This window comes from Beta vulgaris, chromosome 6 (assembly GCF_026745355.1).
Source record: "Beta vulgaris subsp. vulgaris cultivar EL10 chromosome 6, EL10.2, whole genome shotgun sequence".
Lineage (NCBI taxonomy): Eukaryota > Viridiplantae > Streptophyta > Magnoliopsida > Caryophyllales > Amaranthaceae > Beta > Beta vulgaris.
The window spans coordinates 37,478,939-37,500,034 of record NC_079207.1 but is presented as its reverse complement, the minus strand read 5'-3'; the positions used below and the strand labels follow the sequence as shown (position 1 = coordinate 37,500,034).

Here is a 21,096-nt window from a genome sequence, read left to right as displayed (position 1 = left end):
TATTGTACCGACCTGTTGCAACCTGTTACCTGATTTTACCAAACCTGTTGCAACCTGTTACTTGATTTTTGACCCGATCTGTTACAACATGGTATCCGATTTTACCCGACCTATTGGTTGTTGATAATTCGACTTTTCATTAACATCTCCATTTAGCAAAATAAATCATAAACATATGTTACCTTTCACTATATAACTCGAAGTCCCGAATAAAGTAAAACATGTTTATTAAAATTTATATGATGCTTAACATTTTATCATTTTAATATAATAAATTTGAACAAATAGCATTAATAAAATTGTAACATACTGATATCCTAAATTTGCGGTAAAAAAAAATAATCGTAACTTTTTTTGATCATGTAATATTTTAAAGTCCTTTAATTATTTAAGAATTTAAATTTTTCGAATTATTTAAGAATTTTTTTTTAGATTTCTCATAAACTAATTATGAGTATATTGATCCCTTGTTAGGATATTTTTTATATTTCCCTTAATTAGTTGCCTTTGAAATTATGTTATGAAATATATAGAACCATACATATAGAACCATAGATATTACGCAACTAATAAAACTATTCCTTCAACCTTCCATTATATAACTTTAAATTACATGAAAAGAGGATCAAAATAGTTTATGTTACACATCAAAAATATAGTGAATAAGGAAGTCAAAGGTTGGCAAAGCTGTAAAACCAACTCTTTGCCCCCAATCAAAGGCTAAGACAAAAGTGCCACGATATATACATAGCAAAAGAATATCTAAGTGTTCATCAACCAAAATAGCTAAAATATGAACATGTTGGCAGTAGCATCAACTCAGTACTCCTTACTCCTAAATTTGCACTCAAAAAGCAGCACCACAGAAAACCAGCAATGCAGCAAGCATCAACATGCCTGAACAATAGCAGTAGGATAAATGAAAATCTGAACAACAAAATAAAAAAAAAAGGAAAGAGAGGAGAAAATCAGAGAATTTAAATACTAATTATTTATAATAAAAAAAGGTACATCACTTACCATGATTACTCATGAAGACACTCAGTTTCCTCAAAAGTTAAAGACGAAGGTTCAATGTCAACTTCATAATTTACATACTCTTCTTTGTCATAACCATTCAACCAATTTTTAGAAGTAACCAAAGCCTCAACATGTTCATCCGAGAGACAACTTCTCCACTTGTTCAAGATTCGACCACCCATACTAAAAGATGATTCAGAAGCAACCGAAGATATAGGAATCGCCAATATGTCTTTCGCCATTCTAGAAAGGATTGGATAACATACAAATTGCTCTTTCCAATAATTGAGGATATCAAACTCCTCATGTGGAAAATTAGGCCTTAGTGGCGAACTGAGATAGACATCCACTTCAGATGTGGAGTAGCCAACTCTACTTTGAGCTACATTTGCATTAAAATTCTACAAAAAAATAAAAATAAAATAAGATTCAAGATGATAGGAAAGTTAGACTTAAAAAAGAAAAATAGTGAAAATAATAAACCTTGTATATGTTGCTGGTCTTAAATGGTCCACGAGGCACAAGAGGCGGAAGCGATGTTGGTGTACTTCTTTGTGATGATGAAGATGTATCACAAGGTGTTATAGATTTAGCATAGAAATTGTACATCTCAACAAATTCGGAAAGCACAGCTTGTGCCTTACTACCACTTGTATCATCAGTGTATTTTGTAGAATACAAACTCTTCACCAAATCATACTTGTAACGAGGGTCAAAAATCACAGCAAAGGATAAGATCAAAGAATAGTCTCCCCAATATTTATCAAACTTTTTTTGCATCTCAGGTGCCATTTTACGTACCATAGCATCGATATCAATATGAGCATCACATACAAGCTTTTCAATACTCAAAATATTAGCAAAATAATGATTGGATGTAGGATAATCGGAGCTAGAGAAAAGTTTTGTAATCTCATAGAATGGCTCAAGAAAATCACATATTGCCTCAACATGTTGCCACTCAAGCGCTGATATACCAAACTCATAATTACTCTCTCTTTTGGCAAACATATCTAAAGGTTCTTTAGCTAACAATGCTCTTTGAAGCATTAAAAAAGTAGAATTCCACCTGGTGGACACATCTTTTTTGAGCTTCAACTTGAAATCAGAATTAGTAGCCACAACACATTGTTTAAATTTGATTTTTCTACCTTCTGAATGTGTAATATACTTCACACAACCACGAACCTTTCTAATTGGCTCATCAATAACACTCAAGCCATCTTTTACAATCAAATTCAAGACATGTGCACAACATTTGACATGAAAATATTTACCATCCATTGGTAAAGGAGAACAAGCATTTAAATCACACTCTAATCTTGCAACAAACAAATCCATATTAGTAGCATTGTCTACCGTAATTGTAAAAACTTTTCTTTCAATACCCCACTCTCTAATCAAAGCTTGAACAAACTCATAAGTATCATTACCAGTGTGGGAAGGTTCAAAATGCTTAAAATTCATAACTTTTGAACGCAATTTCCAACTATTGTCTACATAATGGGCAGTAAGAACCAAATATCCATTTATAATACATGCTTGCCACAAATCACAAGTCAAACAAATTCTAGAATTTAAAGCTCCTAATGTGTCAAACAATTGTTTCTTTAAACCATTATACTCTGCCATGCACCACTTAGTCATAGTATTTCTACTAACAGTTTTGACCATGGGGTTCATATAAGCATGCAATTTTCTAGTCCTTTCATGCTCAACCATACTCAATGCATATCCATGACATAATATAATTTCAGATAAGTTTTTTGATCAATATTATAACCAGCAAGCACATTAGGATTCTTGGCCATGTGCTCAGAGTAAGACGGATAATTAGTGTAATGTCTTTTAGCATTAGAAGTACCAACACGACTATCATACTTATATGTTTGTGTTTTGCAATACTTACATTTTGCAATCAAACCTTCTGGTAAGGTAAAGAAATCATAGTGATCCCAAACCGGCGAAGTACGTCGTCCTCTTTTGGAAGAAGCTTTCTTTTGACTTGGAGATGCAACTTCCATTGTAGGATCACCAACCATATCAGACGCTTGATCATCATTACCATCAATTCCTTCAAAAAAATAACGTACAATTACACACAAAAAAAAAAAAAAACAGAAATATAAAATTTGTAAGAAAAATTAATCATTACCTATCTCATATTCATTATCAAATCCATGTGGTACTTCTTGATTATCCATGGTCTAGCAAGAATTGAGAGAATGTAGGAATATCCCCTGTATTTCACATATTCTTCCACCAGTAATTATGCTAATGTAGCCTCTACAAAAGAGAGTTTTACTAATAAAGTAACAATTCTAAACACCAAAACTCAACACCAACTTACAAGTTAGCAGAAAATTAAATAATCAGCAGAATAACAATGGAGAACTTCAGCATAGACTTAATTACAGGTTCAAGGCCCCCTAAAAAATCAAAGCATAGACTTAATTGCTTTGTGATCATATAAAACAGAGATATATCATGACATGCCTTTTGTGGACTCTTACAAATTGGACTACATCTATCCACAATGTAATTCGCGCATATTAGTTGCAATATTAGTGGATTCCACATTAGATGTAAACACCAGGTTGCATATTAGTGATGCTATCTATTATCACTTGAATTTATTCAACCAATAAAATTTGGCTCAACCCTCAAAATTTTGACTTCTAACAAATAAAGTTGTTGTAACCTCCACATACTTGTGTTCATTCACGCATGCGAAATTACAGATCCAAACATAAATTTTATTTTTTTAAAAAAAATCTGGTTATAAGTATATAAATGCATGTGAAATTACCTAAAGAACAAAGAGAAAATTTGTACTCCAAATCTCCAGCTTCTCCTAGACCGAATTATCGCCACATCCTTCAATTTCTGCTTGTTGATTAAGTGTAATTTTGCTAATGAAGATGAACATCATGGTGTGAAAGTGTGAGTGAAGGAGATGGCGTGAGAGTTGACTGAGAGGGAAGGAGATGGCTTGAGAGTGAAAGAGGCGTAAAGATCGAGGTTAGGGTTGAGAGATGCAAAAAAAATTATTACCGTTTGGAAAATGAGGGTGTGGGAGATATGGAGGGTTGAGATTTGAGTTCGGCTAATGTTGTCAAAAATCAATGGTTTAAGATCATGATCTATGTGCTTTTTTTTAGCCAATGAGGAGTGGGGATCAAGAGGCACACGGATAGGGAGTTTATGGTTCATTGATTTATATTTAATGACATAGAGATCTAATATATAATTATTCATGTCAATTATTATTAGTAATTTTAAAGTTTATAAATTTTGTTTAAATAATTAGAAATTTAGTATAGCTAATTGTTGTTATTTTATTTGTTTTTTTTAATTATTTTTGTTATTATTATTAATTAATATTTATCAAATAGGATAAAGTTTCAATCTGACTATTATACATTTGTATGTATGATCGATTCTAGTAAGTCAAAATCAAGTTTAAACTATAAGTTATACTCATCTTGATGTCTAAAGTTATCTCGTCCTGTATCGGTTATTGACTAACAAATTATATTCCATAACACACAATTTTAAGTTATGTGAATGTTTCATTAATTTTTAGTTTGAAGTTTCAAATGGGCTAGTTTGAATATTAGCTTGGAACATATTTTACTCCCATAAATATTAACAAGTCTATTAGAGCTTAATCATTTTTTCTTGTGACTTTTTTATGCTGAAGATCACTTATAATATCATAAGATTTAATGAGCTACTCCCTCCGTCCTTTATTAGTTTACCCCTTTTGACTTTTCACATTTATCGATGTAAAACTTTGAGTAATAATATATCTAATTATGTATTTGTAAAAATTATAAAAAGTTAATATTCCAAAACTACATATTGAGACGAATCAAACAGTATCACACATGATTATATTTTCCTTACATATAAAGTACAAATGACGGTCAAAATAAGAGGACGGAGGGAGTATGTTAGTAGGCTCCTCCCTTTCATAATCAAATCAACTCAATTCATACAATCATAATTATTGGTCATGGCTAAATTATGTACTCTTTTCGTCAAAATTGGGTTGGTTCCATTTCTCATCTATGAATTGATACTAGTCATACTACTATGACTATCCACCACACTTGTTTATTGTCATATATTATTGTACACTTTTGAAGTAAGTTGTTATGACATATAATTCTAATTATTATTCTTGATATTGATTAAATCTAAAAATTAGAAACAATTGTAATTGAATATTTGAGTAATAAATATAGATTTCTACTTACTAAACTAATAATTACTAACAATTATCAAAAATAAAAGTGCCCATCTTACCCTCAGGAATCAAGATCTATTTAAACTTTAAGACACTACTTGTAGTATGGTAGTAGACTATAATGACACAGCATACTCAGTAAGCCAATATTAGGATTCATAACATAAGAGTCTTTAATAATCATTAATTCAAAAACTCATTGCTATTTGCTATTATTGTTATTAACTAGGAACAAGTGGATTTGATTTATGTGCTTTTGGCTTGACTCGAGTACTGTTACTTTAGACAAGGTCAAATAATTTAATACAAGATGATTAGCTTAAATGCACATATTGTTATTTTTTATTAGTGTTAACTTATATTGATCTCATCCAATGCCTACTTATTACAATTTAATTAGATATAATTAAGTTTCGAGATGAATTTAACTTAAAGAAGATTAATTTCTTGCTCTAAGTGTAGTATAATTAGTATGAACTAATTAAGCATTGATTTTTCAATGAAATTTTAAATAATTACAAAATTTTGAAGCAATGCCACACAAAATTCATGACATGTTCCATGCTCGAGGCAACCCGAAAGTGACCTGAAATCAAGTATAGTACAACCCGATAGCTACCAACCTGAACCCGACTCGAAACTGACCCAAACCGCTATTGTCCTGACCTGATAAGTATCCGACCCACGCATGACCTGAACCTGAAAGCACTCGCTACAAACCTGCAATAAACCCGACCCGACACCATATGATCACGAAAGATGACCTGTCCCGAAATTGACCGCGCAGAACCCGACCGAACCTGAAAGAAGAAATGAACCGAGGCAAACCTGAGCGAATTATGCCCGTTCCCGACCTGCACCCGACCTGTTTGATTTAATGACCTGACACGACCTGACCGAACATGACCTGAAACCTGTGATGACCCGACCTGAACCCGACTCGAGTAATTGAATTGACAGCTCTAATCTAAGCCCCCATATACCTGAGAATTTTCGAGCAAAAAAATAAGCGATGCCATTGAATCTGTTAGAGGAAGGCTAGAAGAGAGTAGCTCATGCTCGACAAACTTAAATTAATTGCAAAACTACATCTAGTAACAATTTGCGTAAGAATAATTATGTACAAAATTTCTAACTCTAACGATAAGTTTTAGGGACTAATAACTTTACTTTATATATATTTAAACATGACTAGTAATGTTATTGTATTTTTATGTGAGGATTTGACATCTTCAACTCAAATTTTGTTTTAATCCTTTGTTGTTGTACTCCCTCCATTTTTTTTTTGTTCATATTTGGAATTGGGAGAGAAACTAATGTGATGTTACAGTTTTATATAGAGTTTTCCCCCTACTTATAAGCTAAAAAGGATGTCAATGATGCTCTTATCCACTAGTGAAAAAAACATCAAGTGCTCCGGTTAAAAACCCTACAAGTGCTTCGTATTTGACCCGTAGCAGACGCCATACGAGCACTTGAGTATTTATCAAGTGCTCCGGTTTTCAACCGGAGAACTTAGATTCACAAGTGCTCCGGTTGTATTAAAAACCGAAGCACTTGTGGATTTTTTATGCTCAATATAAGTCAAGTGCTTCGGTTGATAAGGGAAAACCGGAGCACTTGGTTTCACAAGTGCTCCGGTTTTCCCACACAACCGGAGCACTTGAGCCTTTTTTAAAAAAAATTTAAAACCTGCTACCCTTGCTTACCAGCAGCATGGGTAACAAGTCTTAAAAACCAAAACTGAAGTAATAGAGCAGCAGTATGAAGTAATAGAGCAGCAGTATACAGTGGTTTAAAGTCAGAAGGGCAAGCAAACATGATTTTACTTCACCACATAGCAAAAATATCAGCATATTACTTAAAATTATGTCTGAATCTCTCCCTAAAATAACTGTCTAACATCATAAACTAAAAAAGGAATAGTTCTCTAAAATTAGGCCCAAAGTGTCACTTATGGACTACACTTGTCGAATTGCGGCAGGCGGGGAGCTGGTGCTGCCAGTGAGCTCCTACTGGTGTTGCCGGTGAGCTACTTTAGTGCTGCCAGCATATGGGCTGCAGGTGCTGCCAGCATATGGGCTGCAATACAACTATAAACAAAAGTTTATTCAAACACCAAAAGAACTGCATAGCATTAGCGACATATGAACAACGGATCAAAATATGAAAGAATTGTTTAGTTTGTACCATGCTATTTGAACAAGAAAGTTACTGTAATGATTTATGAGACACTCGGGGGAATGTGCCAACTGAATAGTAAATTAACCAGGAAAAAATGTGAGGGTATTACCTCAATAAATCCTCTCCCAGCAACATTTGGTGTAGAGCAATTAAAGCTGAGAGACTGGATCCCATCGTGCTCAGAAGCAGCATTAGTTCCCTTCACCAAGCAATAACAACTCTCCTGGACCAAATACTTCCCTTCTATAGCACAAAGTAACCTAAAAGTAGTAACATTGAGAGATTCAAAGGTTATCAACAGTTTAAAAGGACCAAAAAGTGAACCTCAAAGTTGAGATACAAGCTATTGTATGCAAGCTATACAGAGTGGTAAGAAACTAACAATAATAAATTAATCCTCGTGAATAGAAACTGAACTAGTTCACATTAACATGATGGTTAAAAAAAAGTACCTAGAAAATGGCCCAGAGAGATTAGGACCCTTAATTTTATGCTAGCTTTCTCCATCTAGTTGTGGTTTCATGGTTTGTGCTGAATTGCAGGTTTTAGGGAATTATTTCCCTATTTTCCACTATTATATGACTGCTACACTGGATTAGAGAGGTTTGATGCTGAGTTCCAAGGTCCCGAGGACACTTTTCGGGACCCTTGAGCAAAAGAAAATTGAAGACTTGGCATAACGAAGAAAAGCGTCCAGGCCCGATCAAATCGGACGTCTCAAGCTCGATCGAGCACTCAAGCTGTTTTGTTGTTAGCCCGACCGGGCGCCCTTCGCCCGTTTGTAATTCGATGTTCAAGCCCGATCCGACGGGTCAGCCCGACTCCATCACGCGTGCTTGTGTGTGCTGCTGTGTGCATTGATGAAGAAAATTAGGCGACCCGATTGCATCGGACGTGTTCCATTTTGGGGCGAGATAAATTTATTTACCCTGATTCCATCGGGCCTATGTGGCCCGATCGGGCGATTGGCCTCGCAAGCATATTTTAATGATTTTTGTGCTATTTTGTATTACTTTTCCTTCATGTTTTAGGTTTAGTATAAATTCGAGAATCAGAACATTACTAAGACATCTTTTATTCTTCTTTGGTTTTAGCCCTTGTTTTTCGTAGTTTTCTCTAGAGAGTCATTCAAGAACCCTAATTTGTTGCTTTTTGCTTTGGATTCAAGATCAAACTTTCAAATTATTTGCAAGTTCAATATAGTTCTTCAGTTTGGTAATCTTCTCTATTGCTTTCTCTATTATTGATTAGATTCATCTCTTAGTTATTTGTAACTATTTCAAGTATGAATTATTATATCGATTATAATTATTGTTTTCATAAACATGACTAAGTAGTCTTATTTCTAGGGTTTTGGGGATCCATGTATGCAATGAGGGACTGATGGATTAGTCTAATTACTTTCTATTTCAATTATTTTCTATGGTTGAATCGTTCATGCTAGATTTATAAATTAGGTCTGATTTGTATTTCTACTATCGCAATACTGAACCTTCTTTGAGAGGAGAGATTTAGTATAGGCCTTCAATCATAAGGTAGAGTGATCCTTGACCATGCGAGAGCAGCTAGGTGATCTTTGAGGGAGGTAATGTTCGAGAGAAATTACATGTCCTCTAGATAAATTGACTTATTAGGTAGGTTGCATTCATTCTTGATTTTTCGAATTGTTTGCATCGTGATCCATAATCCTAGCTCTTTATTAATTGATTTATTCCCTCGTATATAATTCTGCTATTCACTTAGTTCAGTAAATCAACCAGTTTCATCTGATTTAGTTAGTATAATATTATAGTTCGGATATAATAGTATAATTTTCTCCCTGTGGATCCGATCCCGACTTCCCTTACTACTAGGTAGTGGATTTTAGGTTATTTATGATTAGGTAATACGACTTTAGTCTATGAAATTTTAGCATCGTTGTCAGGGAGTTTGTTTATTTTTATTTTATCTGAATTATAGTATTACACTGACTTACTCTGAAGAACACCTGTTCTTAAGAGCATCTCACGTTTGTTTTAGTGTTTTTGTTGTATGAGCAGGAAATTAAATTACCCAAATCTCATTCGATTTGATCCAGAGATTGAAAAGACTGCTCGCAGACTCAAAAAGAAAACTAAGAAAGCAAAGTTGTTTGCAACGACACCTTCCCAAAAGTCACTTTTTCCACCATCCTCACGGCAACAAAAATTCCCTGCCACACCTATTTATCTAAAAATGGGTGAGAATGTTATAAGAACCTTTAATCAGTTTGATGGCTTACCATATGAACACCAAAATTAGCATCTGGAGCGGTTTTTACAATGTTGTGAGCATGTGCTACTCAGAAACAAGTTTGTTAACTGCAGATGAGATGAAACTGATTTTGTTTGGCTTTTCTTTGCGTGATAAAGTTTTGTTTTGGTATAATAAGTTGCCTTCCACCATCACCACTTGGCCACAACTATCAAAGATCTTTCTCATCAAGTGGAATCCTTACCAAAAGACTGCAGATATGCGTTATGCAATAGTGACCTTCACCCAAGATCCTGGCGAGTCATTGTATGAAGCTTGGGAAAAATTCAAGGATCTACAATACCTTTGTCCTCATCATGGTTTAGACCAATGGTGTTTGTATCAGATTTTCTACACTATAGTTGATGTAGATATACGGTGGGTAATTGATGGAGCCTCCGGTGGGTTTTTCATGGATGAGGCCATTGATGAAGGGTATGAACTTTTAGAGAAACTTGCCTCTAACCAAGCCTCCACTATTCGTTCTTCTCTGAAAAAAGGAGGCAAACATGAGGTTGAGGCTTATTCTCTACTGTCCTGCAACTAGCTGCTTTAAATCAGAAGATTGATTCTTTGAAGCTAGGAAATGAAACCTGCTCCCATATGAGTGTTAATGCGATAGCTAACGCTTCTAGTTACAATGCTCTCAATCGTGATGCTTATGGGATACCTGGGCACCACTCTCAAGACTGTATGCTCTTCTATTTTCTAATGTAGGGGGAAAATGTGAGGCACTTAATGCTTTTCAGTCACAACCCAAGAGTTAGTTCAATCCCTATTCTAACACTTATAACTCAGGGTTGCGGAATCATCCAAACCTCTCATATATGAGCAATAATGTGTTAAATCCTCCACCTCAACAACCATACACTAGTGGAGAAAACCTCACCTGATACGGTCAAAATTGACCTTTCAGATGCGATTTTGGTCCGCATCAGATGGGCTCGAAGCAGGTGTCTAATAAATTCTGATGCGGTCCAAAACCGCATCAGAAAACCATAATCTAATCCGGTTCATGGGGAAAACCGCATTAGTTTAGCTCATAATCTGATGCGGTTTTCTCCATGAACCGCATCAGATTATGGTCTTGCCGCCAAGGTTTTCTTCCTCTGGTGGGAACAATCTGATGCGGTTTCTCCAGATCCACATCAGTTTTTTTAATATATATAAATATTATATACATATATAAAAAAATTATATTTATTCGTATCTAGACCTGCCTTAATTGGGAAACATCTCACGCACGCGTCGTATAAAGTACTCACAATGGTATTATTATATATAAATATATTGAAAATGTACTACAAATGAAGTTATAAATAAGTACTAAAATCAAAAACTAAACATATATAGTGTAAGTAGCTAGTAACATAATCCTAACAAAGAAGCTCAAAGCCGCAACATCATCCTCACATGCAAATGTCGGTAAGGTAGCGTGCTAGCAAATCCCGAACCTCGTTTATCTCGGAGGTGGTGAAAGAATCCTCCCTTGGCTTGCCCTTGATGAACAACTTATAAAAACAAACATAAGGAAACACACATAAGAAGTCAATAATGAGACTAAGTGCGGGAGGTTAATAAAAGTTGAGCTAAGAAGTAAAAAAACAGTCTGAAATGGCCTTCACTTACCCAAATTGGGTTTCAAAGCATGAAAAATGATTTATGTAACACCCCCACATTACTCACTTTTAAATAAATAATTTAGTAAATAATATTTGAGTAATTTAGGAGTATTACCGCCACGTGACTAACACGCTTTCGGCAACCAACTACTAACTAACCAAAATAACTTGCAGCGGAAGACTTTAACCAATAATAATAATACTTCTTTATTAATAAAAGTAACTATTGTCTCAATACTCAAAATAAATGAAACACTCTAATCTAGGTGAAGATCCCCTTCCTAGTATGCTCTCTTGCACATCCAAAATTCACCTGCAAATCTGCTTACTAAAAAGGTAAACAGGCAAAGTCAAATAGGAAAAAGAAAATACGCGTCAGTATAAAACTGAGTACGAAATGTACTAGATAAGTAACACATTTGTTAGTTCGTAACAACTTTCCATTTCGAAAACTCTATCACCAATAATTCAAGAATAACTCTTTAAGAATAAACTATTTTCAATCACTTAATAATAATTCAAGAATAACATTTTAAGAACATAAACACTTGAATAGTAATTCAAGAATAACCTTTTAAGAACAAACTCTTTTCAAACAACTTGGATTAAGAATAATCCTGAAAACAATTCCTCTTCTTATCTCCCCTTCTATTTTGCTAAGTGTGCACACCCCCCAAGCTAGTCATCCCATCACGGATCTATATCATGGGGTAACTATAATTGCCAACAAGTGGACTTTGAATCTCTTGATATTAATCAAGCGGAAATAATAATATGACTTTTAAGTCATGAATAAACCTCCTTTCCTCATAAACAACTTTTTGAACATTCAAAGTTCATAAAAACCAATCAACCTTTCCTTGTAAAATAATTTAACTTTCCAAAAAGTTACCTCCATAAGTTAACAGATATCCAAATTGAGACTTAGCCTTTTATGGGTCTGATAGGTACCCAACATCTGCATAACCAATGAGTGTCGCATTTGGTTTCGACTAATAGAATAATCTAATGTCTTATGTTCCTCGAAGATAAGGTAATAAGTGTCTGACTCTATTCCAATGTCTCTTTGTTGGTGTGTCGTTGTATCTACCTAACAAGTTTGCTGAAAAAGCCTTGCCAGGTCCAGTATTGTTAGCCAAGTACATTAAGGCACTAATCGCACTTAAATATGGTACTTCAGGACCAAGAATTTCTTTGTTTTCTTCTCGTGGTCTGAATGGATCATCTTTCACATTCAGGGAATGCACTATCATTGGAGAGCTTATTGGGTGAGCTTTGTCCATGAAAAACGTTTCATAATTTTTTCTGTATAGTATGATTGATGGACAAAAATCTCATTTCTCAAATGTTCCATTTGCAACCCAAGGCGAAACTTTGCTCTCCCGGGATCTTTCATCTCAAATTCTTTCATTAAGTATTTTGTAGTCACTTTGAGTTCTCTATGAGTTGAGTTCCAATAATATTCAAATCATCGACAAAGACAGCAATGATGGCAAATCCTAATTTAGATCGCTTATAAATACACATGGACTGATTTGATTATTTTTAAATCCTTCTTTCAATAGGAATTCACTAAGACGATTATACCACATTTTACCAGATTGTTTTAACCCATAAAGTGACTTTTTCAATTATATTGAAACATTCCTTTGAGCATGGGATTTTCTGGTAGTTTTAGTCCATCAGGGACTTTCATATAAATATTTGTGTCAAGTGAGCCATATAAATTTGCGGTCACTATATCCATCAACCTCATTTGCAATCCTTTAAAAACTGATACTTTCCAGGAATTTTAGTGTAGTTGCATCAACTACTGGAGAATATGTCTCATCATAATCAATCCCTGACATTTGCGAGAAACCTTGGGCTACTAGCCTAGCCTTATATCTAGTAAACTCATTTTTCTCATTTTGTTTTCTCACAAATACCCATTTATACCTAATTGGTTTTCCACCTTTTGGTATTTTGGTTATTTGTTCAAATACTTCACGTTTTTCAAGTGATTTCAATTCTGCTTGGATTGTTTCTTTCCATTTTGGCCAATCTTTTCTGCGGCGACATTCATCTACTGTATTTGGTTCTATATCATTTTTATCGTATGTCATTTCAACCGTTATGGAGTAAGCAAAGATTTCATTCAAGAAAACATCTTTTCGATTGCATTGTTTCTTTGTAGAAACATAATTAATTGAAGTTTCATTAGTGTCTACGCAATCGTGTTTCTTTTCTTCTGGAACATGTTATCTTTATTTTTATTTTCATCATGAATTTCATCATGCTCCGTTGGAGGATGAATATTTATTTTGTTCGTTGTTTCGCCTTGCCTTTACATTTGTCTCAGTTTTGAGTCTTTAGAACCGGGTGGTCTACCGTGTTTTCGGTGTGCTATTGACTCATTTTCACTTTGTCACTTTTTTAGTATTTGTGAATGCATCTGGCAATTGGTTTGCAATACTTTGCAAATGAATAATTTTCTGTACTTCTTGTTCACATGAATTTGTTCTCGGGTCCGGAAACAACATTTACGATGTGTTCTATGTATTTTCTATTTTTATGTTTTGTGGTCTACTTTATCTCCCCCTAAGGATGAGATTACCGACTCATTAAAATGACGGTCAGCAAATAATCGAGTCGTAAATAAATCGCCAGTTATTGGCTCTAAATATTTGATAATTGATGGAGAATCAAATCCAGCATCTATTCACATCCTTCTTTGTGAATCCATTTCAGTGCATTAGGGGGAGCAATAGGTACATGTACAGCGCACCTAAAAATTCTCAAATGTGAGGATTTCGGTTCTCGACCCAATACTAATTGTAACAGTGAGAATTTGTGATAGGCTGTCAGCCTTAATCTTATCAATGTTGTTGCATGTAATATAGCATGACCCCAAGCAAAAGAGGACAATTGTGATCTGATTATTAATGGTCTCGCAATTAATTGTAGTATCTTGATTAATAATTCGACAAGAACATTTTGTGTATGTACATGAGGTACAGGGTTCTCAACAACAATCCCAATAGACATGCAATAATAATCATTAAAACTTTGGGAGGTAAATTCCCCATCATTGTCTAATCTTATTCTCTTTATTGTATGATCTGGGAATTGACTTGATCGAATTGTTTGAGCCAAAAATTTTACAAATGCAACATTTCTACTTGACAAAAGGCTCACATGTGACCATCGAGTAGAGGCATCGATTAATACAATGAAATAGCGAAATGGTATACATGGAGGGTGAATAGGCCAACACAACAAGAATGTCATCCTTTTCCGTCTGCAAAAATCGGACGCTAAAAACACGGGATCGGACACTAAAGTTATTAGCGTCCGTCAACAGACGCTAAAAGGCTTATGCAAAACCCCTAGTCGCTAATTCTTCGATTAGCGTCTGCTAAACGGACGCTAAAAATTTAGCGTCTGAATTTTCAAATTTAGCATCTGACTTTAGAGACGGACGCTATTTAGCAACTGACTTTAAAGTCGGATGCTAATTAGCGTCCGTCTCTAGGGTCGGATGCTAAACTTTAAAGTCGGATTCTAAATTTGAAAATTCAGATGGTAATTCTCTTTCCTTTTTTTCAAATGTAATGTTCCAGGCTTGTATTTATATGGTGCAATGTTGAGACTTGTTAGTAACCACTTTTCGTTGGTTATTGTGTTGGGTCAGACTTGTCACTATCAAATATAATAATGCAAATTTAGAGGAAAAAATATAAATTATTATATGTAATAAAAGTAATTACAATATAAATAGAAATGATAAATCAAAATTCGTGAATAATTTACAACCTTACTTAAATAATAATAAAAAAATCTATCTAATACATTAGAAAGAAATCATTTCTTCTTCAATATACAAATTTTCAATCTTCAAACTTTCCAAAGTCATCCTATCAAACCCAAACAAACCTGCAAAAGAAAAAAAAAATCACAATTAGTACAATATTTACTATATTAAAGTCATAAATATCCTCACATACTATAAATATTATCAAATAAAAAATGTACCTGCATTAATGGGAACACTACTCCAACAGCCATGGCCATGTTGAAGAATGTAATCAACCACTCAGTGCACCCTCCAAGAGGAAATAATGAATCTGCACTACCTTATTTGTTAAACATATGGGAGTAGAGGCAGTAATTGTAAAACATGAAAATTTTTTAGGGCTTAACCAAAAGAATGAAAAGCAATAAGAACCATTTCTCAAGGCATTAATCTTATCCTCCATTAGACATAATTTGTTAGAATAATATTCGGCAATCATATGAAAAAGATAGACTTTTCACATTCAAAAGCACATACGTTATGGTGAGTTCCAATGCACTTTATGAGAGAGAAGATTCAATTTGACATCAAGAAAGCAAATCCAAAAAAATCACAATTAAGGAGATCCAATGTTGAGCCAATCTTGTGAATCAACTTTAATGATTATGGAAAGGTAAATCAATAGATCATCTGAGAAAATTATCCACACCTGTATATGTATTGAAAAGCCCCAAGTATTCTCAATTCATCATGTGTAGCTTCTTTTCCTAATATCTTTATGGCATCTGGGGCAGGAACAACTACAATGCATCCATCATGGCCATGCCATGGCCATGAATGTAATCAACCACTCTTTGTCAAAACAATTTAAAGTGCTCAACCTCTCCAAACGACTATTATCAGCATAGTTTTCCAAAAGACTCTTGCATCAACCACTCAGTGCACCCTCCAAGAGGAAATAATGAATCTGCAATACCTTACTGATTTGATCCCATTCATAAAAGATATATACATGTGCACCAAGTCAATCATCACCTCTAGCAACAGCCATTAGATATTTACAGATTCCTAACTCAAAATCTAGTGATTCCCTTCAACTTAACAGAATGCAAAATCTATAAACACATTCTAGATCTGCATACAAATAACATACATATTTGATGAATTTCTGTTCACATTATAAAAGAACAGATTTGGAAACATACACATTGGCCATCCCAAACCTGAAAAGTGAATCAACCCTTAAATCAAGAACAAGTAAACGACCCCTCGGCATCAGTTAGCGATTGGATGTTTCCAAATAGACAATCTTTAGCATATGGCACAGTTGCTAATTGTGATGAATTAAAGTGATTTATCAATAAGCCGACTGCAACTACATAGAATTACTTTGAATAGAAAGGTTACTAATTCATCGATAAACTTAGAATAATTTCACAACCAGCATTACAGTACTAGCTGATAATAATCACCGAACTTCATCTATATATACAGACAGATGCAATAATACAACAAATGGGACATTAAACATCAATGTTCATAAAATCATATATTTTCATAATTAAACACTTCATAAAAGAATAAGTAAGTTGAAGCTATGATTATTCCTCTGAAAACCTAGAAATAAAAGACCAAAAGAAAAAGGTCATTTGAAAGGAGAGAATAAAGAAGAGCTGATAAATTAGATTTTGAACCAAAGTGAAAATGCGCTAGAACTTTCCGATCGGGCAACGGTTTCAGTAGCAGTTCTTCATTGAACTCTTCTTTTTGTGCTTGCTCACTGGCAATAAACAGTGAGGCGGGTGAGACGAAGAAGTAGATTAATAGGAGAAAGAAAATCCATTTTGATTCTGCCATTGATGAGTTCTCCATAGGAGCTGTCAGTTGCAAGTAGAAGAAGACGACGATGGAACCCTAACCCAAAGCCCCACCCACCCGAACCCCCACACGAGCCGGAAAGCACCACCATCCGCAAACAACCCCACGAACAGACCCACCCAAACCAAAACAACAGATCCAAAAACCCAAACCCAAACAATAGCGAAAACGAAGATCCAAAAACGAAAACTGAAAACAAAAATTCAAAAACTAAAAATTTAAAAAGCGATCATTCAAAAACTGAAAATTTAAAACCAAAAATGAAATTCAAAAACGAAAATTATGAAACTGAAAATTTAAAAAGCGAAAATTAAAAATTGAAAATTGAAAACGGAAATCCAAAAACAAAATTCAGAAACGAAATTGAAAAATGAAAATCCAAAAACTGAGAATTCAAAAACTGATAATCCAAAATGAAATTCAAACGACAATTAAAAATAAAATAAAATATACCTGATAAAGAAGCGGCGGTGATACTTGAAGACGGCGATGATGCTTAGCAACCAACTGAACAAAACCCTAACCACAACCAACTGAACAAAAATACCAGAACTGAGGAAAATGAATTGAGTGAGAGAGAGAATTGAGTGAGAGAGAGTTGAGTGAGAGAATATTATTTCTTATTTACGACAATTGGACGGTTTGGTCGATTGAGTTAGCAAGATCAATAAATTAACATCTGTCAAACGGACGCTAATTTACTTAACGGACGCTAATTAGTGTCCGTTTCTGTAAACGGACGCTAATTAGTGTCCGTTTCTGTAAACGGACACTAATTAGCGTCTGTTTACAAGAACGGACGCTTAAAACAAGAAAGCAGACGCTAATCTATGTCTGTTATATATCAGACGCTAATTTTGATTTTATCGTCCAATTGTACTGTCGGACGCTAAATTCAGACGCTAAAAAAAAGCGGATTGTTGTTGTGCCACAAATATCTCCTTGTATTCTTTCTAAAAATGATGGAGATTGACAATATTATTTATAGATGGTCTAGTTATCAATTTGCCAAGTGAGCATGCAAAGAATGATAATTCATTTAACCAAGGAAATTCGACATTCTTTATAGAGTGTCCAATTGAGTTCAATAATTCTATGCATCAATTCTGTGCCAGGATGGCCTAATCGGTCATGCCATAGAGTAAATGATTTTCTGTTATCTAAATACTAGTTAGATATTATATTAATTTCAATCAAACCTATATCTATGCGATACAGTCCCGAGGAAATTGCTGGCATTTTTTCTGCCATGAGGCATATGAATTCCTCTTGGTTCGCCGTTATTGTTTCCAAATGGTAACCACTCTAACGTACATCTTTGAAACTTATGAGGTTTCTTTGAGATTTACTCAAATATAATGCGTCATTGATTATCGATTTTGTTCCGTTTGGTTATATAATGTAGGTTTTCCAGAGTCTTCAATTAACTTGGTTGTCCTAGATATTGTGCTAACATCTGCTTAAAATATTGTAAGTTTTGATATACTCTTTATTTTTCAATATGGTGTGTGTTGCCCCATTCTCGAAAAGATATTATTGTTTTATTTCAACTTCTGGTAAATTCATATCTTTATAAATAGTAATAAATATGATGATGAGTATAAGGAAATACATATTTTATTAATGACCGAACAGGGAATACATGAAAGGTAATACTGAAGCAATGAAAACAAACTAAGCATATCAATACATTGTCATCTAGACAAAGCTAGTTTCAACATCATCCATATAAAAATCTGAAACATCAAGGCTGTGCATGGATGTAGTGGCTTCATTAACAAAGTTTGCTTCATCATTTTTCCCTTTGTTCTTTATTGAAGCCTGATATAGGTCTACCAAATATTTGGCGGTACGACATGTGCGACCCCAATACCCAATCATGCCACATATGTGGCAAGTGTCCTTTCTTTTGTAGGACATTTGTCTCTCATTTTCAGATGATTGTCCCCCATTTCTATTGGAATTTTCAAAAATATTATTTCTTGGGAAAAATTGACCTCTGCCACGTCCACGTACTCGACCCCGGTAATTACCACGTCCTCCACAACCGTTGTAATTACCGTGTCACCCTATGTATAGCATTCTCTTCTAGTGGATTAGAGCTTTCTATTGCATTTATCTCATGGGTGGCTGAAGACCCTGTAGGTTCAAGATTTTTTCAGCTGAAGATCATTATATTGTCCAACCACAAGTAATAGTGAGATTAGATGAGAGTATTTTTGAAAGCTCTTAACAAGTATTGTTCTGCCAATGTTATATTAGTGGCGTGGAAAGTGGAGAGCGTTTTATTTATCATTTCCTCTTCTGTGTTGGGATGATCACAATATCTCAACAATGACACAATTCCAAACAATGTTGAATTGTAATCACTAACTGTTTTAAAATCCTGGAACCTCATATTGATCTAATCAAAACGTGCCTTTAGGAGGAGCACATTTTTGTGATGCCCATATCTTTCGTTTAGGCTATCCCATAGTTCTTTGGGATTATCCACAAGTAGATATTCAATAAGCTGCCATGTAAGTGATGCCATATAAGGACTAAGGGTTTTTGTCATTTCTTGTTTAGTCGCTATTTTAACTGATGCAGTTGATGCAGTTGAATCCCCTTGTTGGGTTGTCACACCTTTAATTGCATGTTCTTGTGCCTTTAAATTCACGCGGGAGTCCACCGTCCATTCTAAAAACTTTTGTCGAGATAGATCTAGTATGTTACAATGTCTTTTCATTAGATCTCCAATTTTTTACTACAAATATGTAAATATTTGAAATTAGTAAATGATCATAAATTACATATATATTTCCCTTTGATTTACATCATTATAATTATACATAAACAATAATAAAAAAAAAAAACTAAAATAGCATACAATATTAATGAAGCAAAAAATACTAAAAATAGGAAAAAAAAACACGAGTGAATAATTTTTTTTTTCCTAAAATGCGCTTAATGACATAAAAGAAATGATATTCATGTGCACTTTTTTTCATTCTTCAGGGAGATAAATTTTTTTTTGTCTCCTACTTTTGTGTTAGGAGATATATCACTAATGCCATGAGGAGGAAAAAGAAACCAATTATAAGGAATGAGTAGAGCCTTATTTTCCTAAAATTCTCCTCACAAGAATAAGAAGATGAGGGTGGAGGACGGTTGTCGTCGGCGTGGAACATGGTGGCCGAATAATCGAGAGAAAAAATTTGTGAGTTTAGAAGGAAAAAACGGAAGAAAATAAGGGATGTGTGGTGAAAATGAGGATGGGTAATCCGCTTTTTATAGAGGGTTATCCCTAACTGTGCAATTCATTTATAGTTAAAAATATATAATGTAATAATTTTTTTAGATCTCTTAATGGGCAAATATATATTAGAGCAATTAATATGTATTAAATTTGTCTACTATTATGCATGTTGGTAAACTAGTGATATGATATATGTAACTATAAATGAAAAAAAAAACAATTAGAGACAAATATATATTATAGTATTTTAAATGCTTGTTTCCAACATACATATAACATTATTCCACATATAAGAGATAATAATTTTATCACTTCACTAGGCCGTCCATATAGGCGGCAAGTTAAAAAAATTTGACCTGTCCATATAGTCGGTTCAAGAGCAAAAAAAATAAAATAACGTAAATAAAATATCCTTTTTCTTCATGAAGGTGGCGATATTATCAAATTGTTTATTTTCTGGATTAGCAGCATGGTGACATTCACTACTAGTTTCTTCCTGTTAATCTCTATCTCTTTTATTACTTGGTGGGGGTTGATTTTCAGTTGTTTATACAAGAGGGTTATTATTGGTGTTAGAAACAAGAGTCTGTGGGTTTTCTCTGGTATGGGTATTTGTACCGTTGTTGAGGTTATTGGGTCGGGATTGTCTTACAGTAACCTGTGTTGGGTTGGTAATGAAAGGCGCATTGATTTTCTCTATCCAAAAATAAACACCTGAGACAATATGTAAGACAATGTTAATTCTGTTACGTTGTTGATCCATGTTCAGGTAGTAAAGGGTTGGGCTTAGAGAAAAAAAATTAGAACTTGAGGCAAAATGGATCTAAAGTATTTTTAAAAAGAAAAATGGAAACTA

The 21,096-nt window shown here is 34.1% G+C and overlaps 2 long non-coding RNA genes and 1 pseudogene across 4 annotated transcripts; all 3 read right to left on the bottom strand.

Annotated features, from left to right (window-relative positions):
• Window positions 1–7,080: 7,080 nt before the first annotated feature.
• Window positions 7,081–7,942, bottom strand: LOC104896620 (uncharacterized). Of its 3 annotated transcripts, none has more exons than XR_008969832.1 (3): window positions 7,909–7,942; window positions 7,566–7,716; window positions 7,081–7,399 (listed from the first exon to the last, which is right to left on the bottom strand). It is a non-coding gene; the product is annotated as an uncharacterized LOC104896620 (long non-coding RNA). The 3 variants fall into 3 exon arrangements; XR_790477.3 differs by having other exon boundaries at window positions 7,081–7,365; XR_008969831.1 differs by having other exon boundaries at window positions 7,081–7,716.
• A 1,994-nt stretch (window positions 7,943–9,936) lies between these two features.
• LOC125499235 (small nucleolar RNA R71) lies at window positions 9,937–10,051 on the bottom strand (annotated as a pseudogene).
• A 5,080-nt stretch (window positions 10,052–15,131) lies between these two features.
• Window positions 15,132–17,676, bottom strand: LOC125499060 (uncharacterized). Its single transcript, XR_008969835.1, has 3 exons — window positions 17,456–17,676; window positions 15,364–16,347; window positions 15,132–15,264 (listed from the first exon to the last, which is right to left on the bottom strand). It is a non-coding gene; the product is annotated as an uncharacterized LOC125499060 (long non-coding RNA).
• Between the last annotated feature and the right edge of the window lie 3,420 nt (window positions 17,677–21,096).